This window comes from Pezoporus occidentalis, unplaced genomic scaffold (assembly GCF_034315485.1).
Source record: "Pezoporus occidentalis ecotype Australia unplaced genomic scaffold, CSIRO_AGI_Poc_V1 ctg35, whole genome shotgun sequence".
NCBI lineage: Eukaryota > Metazoa > Chordata > Aves > Psittaciformes > Psittacidae > Pezoporus > Pezoporus occidentalis.
In genome coordinates, this window is record NW_026915483.1 from 7,678,331 (window position 1) to 7,689,258 (window position 10,928).

General features: G+C 42.3%; 1 long non-coding RNA gene across 1 annotated transcript; it reads right to left on the reverse strand.

Annotated features, from left to right (window-relative positions):
* Window positions 1-1,890: 1,890 nt before the first annotated feature.
* LOC134169663 (uncharacterized) lies at window positions 1,891-10,566 on the reverse strand. Its single transcript, XR_009966984.1, has 3 exons — window positions 10,326-10,566; window positions 9,114-9,160; window positions 1,891-2,153 (listed from the first exon to the last, which is right to left on the reverse strand). It is a non-coding gene; the product is annotated as an uncharacterized LOC134169663 (long non-coding RNA).
* Between the last annotated feature and the right edge of the window lie 362 nt (window positions 10,567-10,928).

The following is a 10,928-nucleotide window of genomic DNA, read 5'->3' on the forward strand; positions in this document are numbered from 1 at the left end:
TTACTTGCTTATATCTGGCATAGAATAGCTGTTTTCTCCTCACTGATTGCCATCTACCATATCTTCTGTTTCAGAGAAAGCTTTTTTAAGAGGTGCAAAGCAAGTATAAAATCTGACATCACAGCAGGCTACTGGAAGCTGTCCTGAGCTCACCAGAACTGACATGCTGAGGAAGGACAAGCAACAGGAGAGGCTGAGGCCAGCCAAAGCATCGCTGTTCTCTGCCCTCACCTTCCTCCTCTGGCACACGCAGACCTCAAAGTGGGATTGTGGTGCTGAAAGCCGGAGCAACAAAAAAGAGGGATATTTTTCTTACAGTAGTTGTTGATTTTCCTAATCCCATGTCCTTTGGACCACCTTGAAGGTGCTGTTGAGCATGAGCTAAAGCAAGCACATTTCATCACACAGAGAAGTCCAAGGCGTCTCACATTCAGGGAGCAAGCAGACCTTTATGAACCACTAATGAGCAAATAATTCACTTTCAACTATAAATAGACAGTCTTGTGTAAACTCACAGAATAATCCTGCACTGTACATGAGCCAAAAGCAATAAATGCTCTGCGCCATGTCTTGACAATAGAGCTAATGTACGTGGCTTGCTTCATCTGAGAGCACAGAGCCTTGTTAGCTCAAGCATCCTTCAGCAGAATTTTCAAAGAGCTGGATTACACTCTCTAAAAGCCCTGGCACCGTGTCTGTTAAATGACATAGCAGTTTTTACACTTACTGTGACCGCTGGAGTAATTTCCTTCTTTCCAAGGCCATACTCTGTAATACGATGCAGCTGAAGAAATCAGCATCACCAGTGCTCCACGCCAGCCTGTGTGCTGCTTGGGCTCTTTTGAGAGGTTCAGCAGCAGTATGACCCTCTCCAACCCATGAAGAACATATTTCAAACATAACATACTGCTTACTGGGTGCAGCCATGAATTTGTGACATCAAGGCAGTTCATGCTGGCCAGCTGAATTCCCTAAGTGACAGATAACAAACAGAGTGATAATGTCACAAGGAGTTGAGAAGAGTTGAGGCAAATAAAATTTTCAGCCCTGGGGCAGAATGCAACTGAGACTAATGCCTCAGTAAGACTGGCATTTGTTTCTCGAACATGCACATGTTTTAACACATGGTGCAGGATGGATCATATAGATCACCTCAAGGGTAACATGGGCGCTTGTGAAGAAAGAAGCCTCCTCTGTTTGTAATCGCAGCAATGGACAGATACAGTTCAGTGTGTCACAACACAAATCACCTCCTAGTGTCTTTCGGTTTTGCCACATCTCTGGTTTTGGGGGGAAAGGAAGAGAAGGCTTAGCAAAACACTTCTGGGTTTTTTTCCAATGAGAAAATAAGAACTGGCCTGTTCACAATAAATGGATATTTGTATAGGAAGCCACTTATTTGGAGATGAAATATTTCCAGCTTTTAGAAAACGTCACTTTTTTTTCTAGATTCCATGTCTGCATTCTGTGGTTCCCACTCTCTCTCCCTTTTTACTGTCTTTTCCCCCACTGAAAGAAACTGAGTGAGAAAAACAGCATTAAAAAGACGTTCTGCCCAGATTTAAAAAAACAGTACATTCAGAAAAGCACCCATGGTTTGAAGGGCAATTGTTTTCAATTTTCCTACAGGAAAGACAAGAGATGTCTGCAGAAGGTTAAATACTATTGGTGTAAGCAAACTCTGCATCTTTGCCAGTTTACTGTGGTTTTGTGTTTCACCTTAGCAAGCTTGGGTTCAAATCCATACAATTTAAAAACCAGAGAAATGTACTGAACGAGTTGTTTGGCACCTTCCAGAGCAAGGACAGCTTTGGGAGCTAGAAGTTCCAGACCTGCCAGGCTGCTGGAAGTCCAGGTGGTGGTTAGGAGAGGAACGAGCTACAGGTTACAGACCTCTGGGCACCCACCACACTGCTGATGTGCACAGACGCTTTCTGCAAAAACACAGACCTGGTGGTACTGTTGCTTTGGCTCCTGTCCATATCTAAACCATACAAACCTCCAGAAACTGAGATCTCCATCCCCTTGTGCCCCACAGTGCTGCAGCTCATCATTGTCCTTCCCACTGCGGTGCTGGTGGGAGGAGAGGTGATGCTCAGCACAATGGGGGAGCAATCAGGAGGAACATATCACAACAGACAGCAATCTGGAGACTGTAAAAATGAATAGTTTGTGTTTCACTGATGTTGATGTGGTCATATCATCTGTAAATTATATACCCAGCTATTTTTCCAGTTAGCCATTATTCTGTCAGGCAATCGGCTGCCAGTTCCAGCCCTCCTAACCATATGCACAGCTGTAAACCTTGAAAGTAGCTGTCTCCAAAGCAAGCCAGTTCAGGAAGAACTGGGAAACAAATTACATAAAAGCAGATTAACTTCTCTTTAACTTCCTTCAAAATATTTCTTCCCTATAGCCTCTTTAATCCCATTTTTAAAGGGAATTTGGTCTCTTTATTTGTTATACTTATCAGTATGACTTGAATTTAAAGCTTTATACTTTCTGTTTCTGCCCATGGACCTGTTGCAGCTATAATCCTTAGTCTTTTCAATGGTGGGGATGGTTCTCTGAGCAGTTATCAGCCTTTTGCACTGATACTTTCCACAAGAAAAAGACAGCCAGGGCATGCTTGGTGCATTTAGTTGAGAAACTCCTTGGTGGGCAGTGGCAATGTTCTGACAGTCTTGCTTTTTTTTTTTTACTGTCTTCTCTTTTAACCTTGAGCCACTTGCATATGTAACTCTCATGTACCATCTCACTGAACAGGCAGCACCTGCCAGGCAGAGGCTGGGTTTAACCAGGATTGACATAATGGAAAGATACTGCATAAGGACATTTGTAACAAATACACTATTTCATAAGGTTTCAAGAAACACCCTAATTTCTTTCTAAGGAAGCCAACTATTTAGAATAGACTTCTAAAATAATGCCAGAATGCTTCTGCATACACACTGGTCTTCATTACCTAGCTCAAATGGAATAAATCAAAATGTGATGTACCCTCCCACATCCTCTCCATTGGGCTCTAAAACCCTTATCTCTTTGTCTGAAAGATAAAGAACAGGGAGAACAGCTTACCAGGTGTCTAAATGAGTAAGAAGCATCCTTGTATGGTGGGTGCTGCATACCAACAGCAGTGGGACCATCAGTGTGAGGCTGGGGCACCGCAGCAGCCTGGTCACAGCTCAGGCACCCCAGGGCAGTATGAAAGGTCACATCACTTCAAATCAGGTGATAAGAGCTTTGTTTAGAGGATGTCTGACTTTAGTCCTATGTTACTGAGGTCAAAGGCAAAGGTCAGGCAACGAAGGTGGACCAAGCCCTGGTGTGGGACCATGGAAGGGTGAAGAGCACAGAGTCCTACCTAAAATCAGGATGCAGCATTGGAAGGAGGAGGTGCTGGGGAACACATTGCTGAGTTATGAGGAATGTGCTTGAAGAGTGAGGACAATGGCAGAGGAGAAGGTGTTAGGGTTGTGGTTTAAAAAGGCAAGACATTATACAGAGATGGGCGAAAGGGCTGCTCATAGCTTGTGACCGAGGTTTACTTATTCTGCCCTCTATAAGGACCCTCTCTTCTTCCCTTACCCAGAGAAAGATCTCACGGCTTGCAGGAGACTTCTACTGACCTGGCCCTGCTTCCCCTGGACTGCCCAGGCTGCTGCTCCACTGATGAAATCCCATCAGGAAGAGCTCTGCACAGTGGAGGAGCCTCAAGGAAGGAGCCAGGCTTCTGCCCCATTTCACTCTGCCAGGCTCAATGCCCTGGGAGAATCACATGCAACATGGGAGGAAAGGAAAACTGATCCCGTTGGGGAGAGCAAGAGATCAGAGAACTAAAAACTGAATGAGCTCCCTGTGCCCTCTGCAATTAAAGGGAACTTGAAAGAGTTTCAATTTGGTGATATCATTAATTTCCCCTCTTCTCCGCCCTGCTGCTGCATTTCAGAAGAGTCCTTTTCAACTGTTTATTGACTGCATGATGAAAGACTGAACTGAAGAGACCCTAAGAAACGGAAAGTTTGAGAAGTTTTCAACCCTTTTCATCAGTTGTTTAAACAATGTTCAGAAAAACATGAAAAAGACTGTGTTTGAGAGAAATATTGTAATTAAAGCCGCATGCGGTGGGCTTTGCTGTCCAAATGTGACTCAAATACTTGCAGCCCCATGTCATGTAAAGATTTAGTTCACAATTTTGTCACAAACAAGGCTATTATGAAACACATTTATATTTACCGAGCTATTTCCTTTACATGCTAAGGAACAAACTGCTTTGGTAAACTAGCTATGTAGGAAACACAGCACATTAATAATTAATATATATGCACAGAACATGCATGACATGAGCCCAGGGATTTCAGGGAGCATGGGATCACACAGTGTGCCAGGCACCTCCAAAATGCAACCTGAGTGCAGGACACCCCACACCCCCACAGGCTCTCATCTCACCTGAGGTGTCTGTGCCTGTCAATGAACCTGAAGCAGTATTAACATGTACACCTTGTTCTGCCAAAATTTCCATCTTTCTCAAGACCACACCTGAAAATTTCTGCCCCATGTTTCTTTTCCTGTATTTCCTTGCAGTCTTGTCATGCAGCTGGCATGGGGCAACTTGAATCTTGATAACTCACAGGATGGTCCTACAGATGGTAGGAGCAACAGAGGGACGGGTTTCACCACCAACATACCAACTGGTGTAAAATGTCCTTGCCTGGGTATACTCAGACAGTGCAAACAAGCTAATGGGAAGAAATGTCAAATCTCATTTTTCTAACTCTTGAAACGTAAGAAATTCTCAGAAATATCACAAGCCCATCAAGCTTCCTGGGCACAGTTTGCCCACAAATCAAAGACTTCAAACAATTCCATTTCATTGGCACAGATGGATCAAAGGCACTTTCAAAGTCTAGCCAGCCACAGGGCATTGACAGGGACCAGTCCCTGATCAAAAGCATGTGGGCAAATGCCTGTGGTTTGCTGATAACCTCTTATCAGAGCTTCATCACACGACAGCTTTGTTGTCACAGCAAGAGACGAAAGCCTGACAAGGGACTGCTCACTCCTGGATGTGATGGAAGGCACAGCCATGTGCTCCACAGCTACTCATGGGAGTCAGCACTTGCGAACAGCTCCCAGCTTCTCATGTTTTTTTTTTGCATAGTTTTCCTTAAAAAAGGAAAACCTCCAGAATCCCATACCACACCATTACACTGGTGTGAAGGCACCATGCAGGAGTCCCTGGGACTGCGTGCTGGCAGCCACGTCAACAGTGACCACCTGGCCTGCCTTTGGGACCTGCTGGAGGTAGCTCCTCTAAGTACTAATTTTTGCTGAATAAGGCTTTTCTGACATACTGGTTACATCTGCTGGAGTCTGTTATCCCGCTGATACAGCACAGTGCTGAAGGCACCTGACACTTGGCTGCTGTCCCCAAACCTGGCACTAAGTCACAAGCAGGAAGCACAGGGGAGGAGCAGGAACTAAAAGGATAATTGAGATCTGTGGGGCAGGACTGAACGGAGCAGGGGGGGTTAACGCGGTAATCAGATTAGGAAACAGTCCTGATTATTTCAGCAATGAAAAGCAATGGTTCACTTTACCAGGCAGCCAACTAATACCATCACAGACATCTTCCTTGTTTATTTGCTTGTCTTCTCAGACTAGAAAGAGAATGTGGGGGATCCCGTTCCTAGCCATCTGGCATTAGTGTGAAAAATATGGTAAGAGAAATTGCACAGTTGTCTCAGTAACTCCCTTCTAGATGATAATTCACACATTCTTATGATCTTAGATTTGTTTTTTTCCTAGGCTTTTACTCACCCATGATTACAACCCTAGGAGATTTTTCCATTTGCAGTCCCAACCTCAATCAGCTTACTTCAGGTGCCTTATTAAAGCTGGGGTTCCGAGAGAGTAATTTTTAAACAGAACTGAGAATTTTACCCACTGGTGTCACTGGTGGTGGGGCTGGCCACTCTTCACACTTTATCCTGAAAGCTTCCTTGGCTGCCCCTGATGTGACTCAAAGCACTGGTAGCTGATGGTTCCCCACACAGCACATTGACTGACCATCAGGGACAAGCCAAAACTGAGCTCTGTGATTGGCAATACTACATTTTTGCACCAGTGGCTTCCCTAACAGTACAGATTTAACCCAAATGTGGTATAATTACACTGTTATTTGCAGACAGCAAGCCATGGCTTTCCCAAAACCCAAGTAATGTACCAAGGTCAGCCTGAGATCCTTCACATTTCAGGCACGATGCTCTCCTTGAACCTGCAATTGTCTCCCATACACTCTTGCATTTGTCTCAGAAAGAATGAAAAATAAAAATAAGCTTCCATCCAAGTTTGCTTCTCTTTCTCTCATACAAAGCTGCTGTAAATTGCCCTCAACACTGCTTTACAAATAAGGCAGCTGCTGAGAGCTTGAAGAGCACCACACGCACGGGAAGCAGTCGCCTAGCAATAAGGAAAATGTAAAAGCCCTCCAAGTAGCTCCTCCTTCCATTTCTTTTCAGTGACTCATTCTCTACAATATGCTCTTGGAGTCTGGGTTTTTTGTTGATTTTTTTTTTCCTTTCTTACAGCAAAACCACTCATACTGCATGTGTCAGGTGAAATGAGGCAAGGAAAAGGGTGCATGCACTGCCTTCATTTAAGAACACAGGAACATCCCAGGTGTCCCACACAAGCTGAATGCATTCCCTATTTTCTTGCTGACACAAGAGAACAAGCTGTAAGAGCTGCAACGATTTGCAGTTACGAGGCACTCTGCACAGCCTGGGAAGGCAAACCATCTACTCTGCCTGCTACATGATACCAACACTTAATGGGTATGTTGCAAGACAGAAGGTAAGTAGTTTTGAAGGTGTCTCATGTCTGGAAATCAGGAACAACCACACTCAAGGCAATGGAGTGATACAGCTCTGAAACTGGTGTGAAGGAAAAGTTATACCAACTGACCTGACAGGGGTTTTGGCAGCAGTGGTAAGTAAGAAAGGAGCAGGTTTCCTGTGCTACTATTGGATTTACACCATCTCACACCCAAGTTGTTGTGAAGGACTGTGGAACAGTCCAAGATGGAATTAATTATTTAAAACCAAACCACATACAGCTGAATGGCCAAATTTGCCTTCAGCCCCAGGAGAAGTACACAGACATGTTTCCAAAAAACCCCAAAATTTTCTTATCTTTTTTCTCTGAATAATCCTCATCCTCTAATTCTGACTAAAAAATATCTAAAAATAGTTCCAGAGAAGAACTGTGATGAATTATGCAATGGACATATGCTATCACATCAAATCTTGATGTTAACTTCATCTGATGTCACGCAGAAGACTGAAGCTTGGGACTGTGCTGGGAATGATCCCAGATAGGCAGTAGGATTTTAGGTCACATCACTTCATCTCTGATCAGGCGTGGGAGCACCTGGGAGAGCAGATGGCTAGACAATGTAGCTATCACTGGTGGATTTAATCTTCCTGGATTAAGAAGCAAGTACTATGCGAGTAGTTTGATTTACTAAAGACGCAGCAGCAACTCTAACACATGAAAACCTTCCAGAGCTCTTGTGATGAACCTCCTTCTCACACAGTTTCTAGTAGGACTGCAAATCTATGGGCAACCCATTCACCAGCCACTTTCCAGTTACTGTCATTTTTATTGCATATCTGTAAGAAATATCCTGCCAGAAAAGAAAATTTTAAAAACTAGCTTCTAACCATACAAAGTGCAGTGTGCTTTCTCCCAGTGTGACTGTCAACAAGGGGAGAACAAAAATCTTTAATGATTTGTAATTCTGGGTGACTGCATCCCCTTGCCACTGTGAATCTGCAGTCTTCAGATCTGTCAGCTGCAAACCTAGGTTGCTTCCAGAGCACCCTCATCCAGCATTGCCTTATTCAGCAAATCCACTGCATAGCACAAAGCAGCAGCTTTCTTCTGCTGGTCCTCATGCAGGTGAGCTGGCTGCAAGCTACCAAAGGAGTTGTTGTCTCCTACACTCTGGTCAAAAAATGCAGCTGGCATGAGCTACGCTACTCAGGAAAGTGACGGCTGGCAACACCAAGCCCTAACAACTCTTAATCTTAACGACAATCACAATCAGCTTTCAGGGCTCAACTGGGGGGACTCTTGCCCTGAGCAGTAAATAAAGAAAGAATCATTGTCCTGGAAAAACAATTGCTAATCTTGACACACTACAGTTTGGTTCTGTAATAACTAGCCAGTGGTATAAAAGATACAGATACCAGGGGGGTAAATGTATTCCTAGTATAATTCTACTGCTTTCCATGGAAATACATTAGGGGTGGATTTACTCCAACATGGGTGTACAACGTATTGCTACAACTTCATCCCTAAACCACACAGACAGATTTGAAGATTACCATGAGGGTTCCCAGATTTAGAATTCATAAATGAACTTCTTGTTTCTTTATAAAAAGGTCACAGCAGGATTATGTAGAGAAAATTACACATTCTTACACTAAATTTTAGTTAGGAGAAACTTCAAGATAAAATTAATCAGCAGTAGCAAATGTATTATAATAAAACAACACTGATACTATAAAAAGGGAATTACTCTCTTATTTTCACACCTATCAAATTTAGAGGAAGAAAAAAACTACAGTACCATTGTGTGTATTATCAGGATGGTCAATGAGACATGAAACAAGGACGAACTCCATTTGCCTGGGCAAAAAGCCCAGTTTGGAAGTAATTGCTGTAGTGGTGTAGCAGCTGCAGATATAGCCAGATCAAATCCAAAGATCAAACGCTTATTTCATTTTGATAAAAGTCATTAAACCACAAATCAACTTACTTTGGAGTACAGTCAGGAAATAACTCTGTATATACCATCTGCACAGAACTCTCCCCTAATATATTAAAGCAGTGACAGCAGCCTTCTTATGTGAAATCCCCAAACTTATATTTCATTAAGTATCAACATTCCTCATGTAGATTTTATTTAGCAGATAAGCCATTGCAGCATGTTTAAAATCATACCAGAGGGTTTCTAAGCTGAGTATCAGGATTTCAAATGCAAGCACAACACTCCTCCCGCTTTGAGTCTCATGATGACAGATAAAAGAATGGCATCAAGGGCTTACCTAGAAAATTTCAGGGAGCACCAAGGAAGCTCTGGAACTGTGGAGTTCTTCAAGAATAATCAAAATATAAACAGGAGTGTGAGAAAAAAAATAAAATCACAGAATGTAGCAGTTGCATAGGAGCAATTTAATTACTGAAGTGCACTTCCTTCAATACATTAACTTGGCAATTTAGTCAGTCTTTGGGGAGCTTTTGGCCATCAGTTACAGGGTTGCTTCAGCAGGTGCAGCCTCTGCCTGCAGTGCTTGTGCCCCACCAGCTGAGCCCCCCAGAGCATCCCTCAGGTTGGCAGAGATTTGCTACAGTGGATACAGAGTGGGCAGGAGGGTGTCACCAAGGCTACTTCTACTTTGATTTGAAGATTACAGAGACTTCTATAACTATATCATTCCAATACAGACCATGATGCTATTGTGCATCATGGCTTCTCAAGGGGCTGATGTAGGTTATGCTCTAGAGTCAATACAAAGCCTTCCTATACTTACTTAGGCTTGCTTAAGCTCATATGGGCTTGTGAAGAATAATTTAGGACTATTTTATTAGAGTCAAATTATAAGAACCTCACTTGTTTTGAATAGCTTTTTATTCTCCTTTTTCGTTCATCAGAATTCAAGTAGGCAATTTTTTTGTAGTAATACACAACTCTGTAGTTGTGCCAGAATCTGGTCCAGTTATCTGTATCTAGAAAACAAATTCCAGCTTTCATGCCTTGATTATAGCAATCAATCTCAAACTCTCACTGCCTATTAACTTAATAGATTGTTCTGGATGTCTGGATCTGCAGTTCTAATACCAGTAATGTTCATCGAAACGTTGAGAGAGCAAAGATCAAAACTTCACCTTAATAAAATAATCCTTTTTTTAGACTAGGAATCAATGTGTTGATTTACTCACAGTACACCTCCCACAAAAGGTAATTCACTGTTACTTGTGCCCTTCAGAAAATCTCTGTATTACTGATGGATTTAGAGCTAAAAAGATCATTATTAAATTCAGGATTAACAGAAAGTTACCACAACAATGTTAGCCCAGCTACTGACAGATGATGACATTTTCGTATCAGCTTTTGGGTTTGGGGTTTTTTTTGTTTGCTTGGTTTTGGTTGGGCTTGTTTGGTTGGTTGGTTTTTGGCGTGTTTTGTTTGTTTGTTTGTTTGGTTTTTTTATGGTAGTTCTTCTTAATATTTACCTGCTAAGAAAATAAGAACTCACCCACTGGTCCTACGTTCCCACCATTCCCAGGATGGCGTCCTGTCCTCTGCAGAGAGCCCATGGAAGAGCTTTTCTTGGATTGAAGAACTGAATGCTTTTTGGCAGTCCCTTGCAGTCCCACATACATTTTTTCAGTGAGTGTCCCTTTCACGTGCATTAATGATTTGACTGGAAATTTTTACCATGTAAGTGGGAATTACTTCTAATCCTCAAATTATTAGAATTCTTAGCATCTAGGAACAGTTTTCTAAGATAAAAAAGAAAACTTTTAAATGAGTTTTGAAATATTCCTCTGAAAATTAACATAATACCATAACTGTAGGGTGGGGTTTTTTACAAAAACCCATAAATGTGAATTAATATATTAATATTAATGGATATTCTGTCTATGCTAAGCCTCAAGTTGTTCTTACTTCAAGCCGAACTTTTCAAATATTAACCAGGAAGAAAAGGAGTTAGTCTACAATGCACAGTTATCAGGAGACCAAGGCAAAGTTAGTCTACCAAAGGTGATGATATTAATAATGACATTTATGCTGCAGGAATTTAATTGGACTGAAAAAGAATTTGTAGTAAAGATGTCTGAATAACTCAAGACAAAAT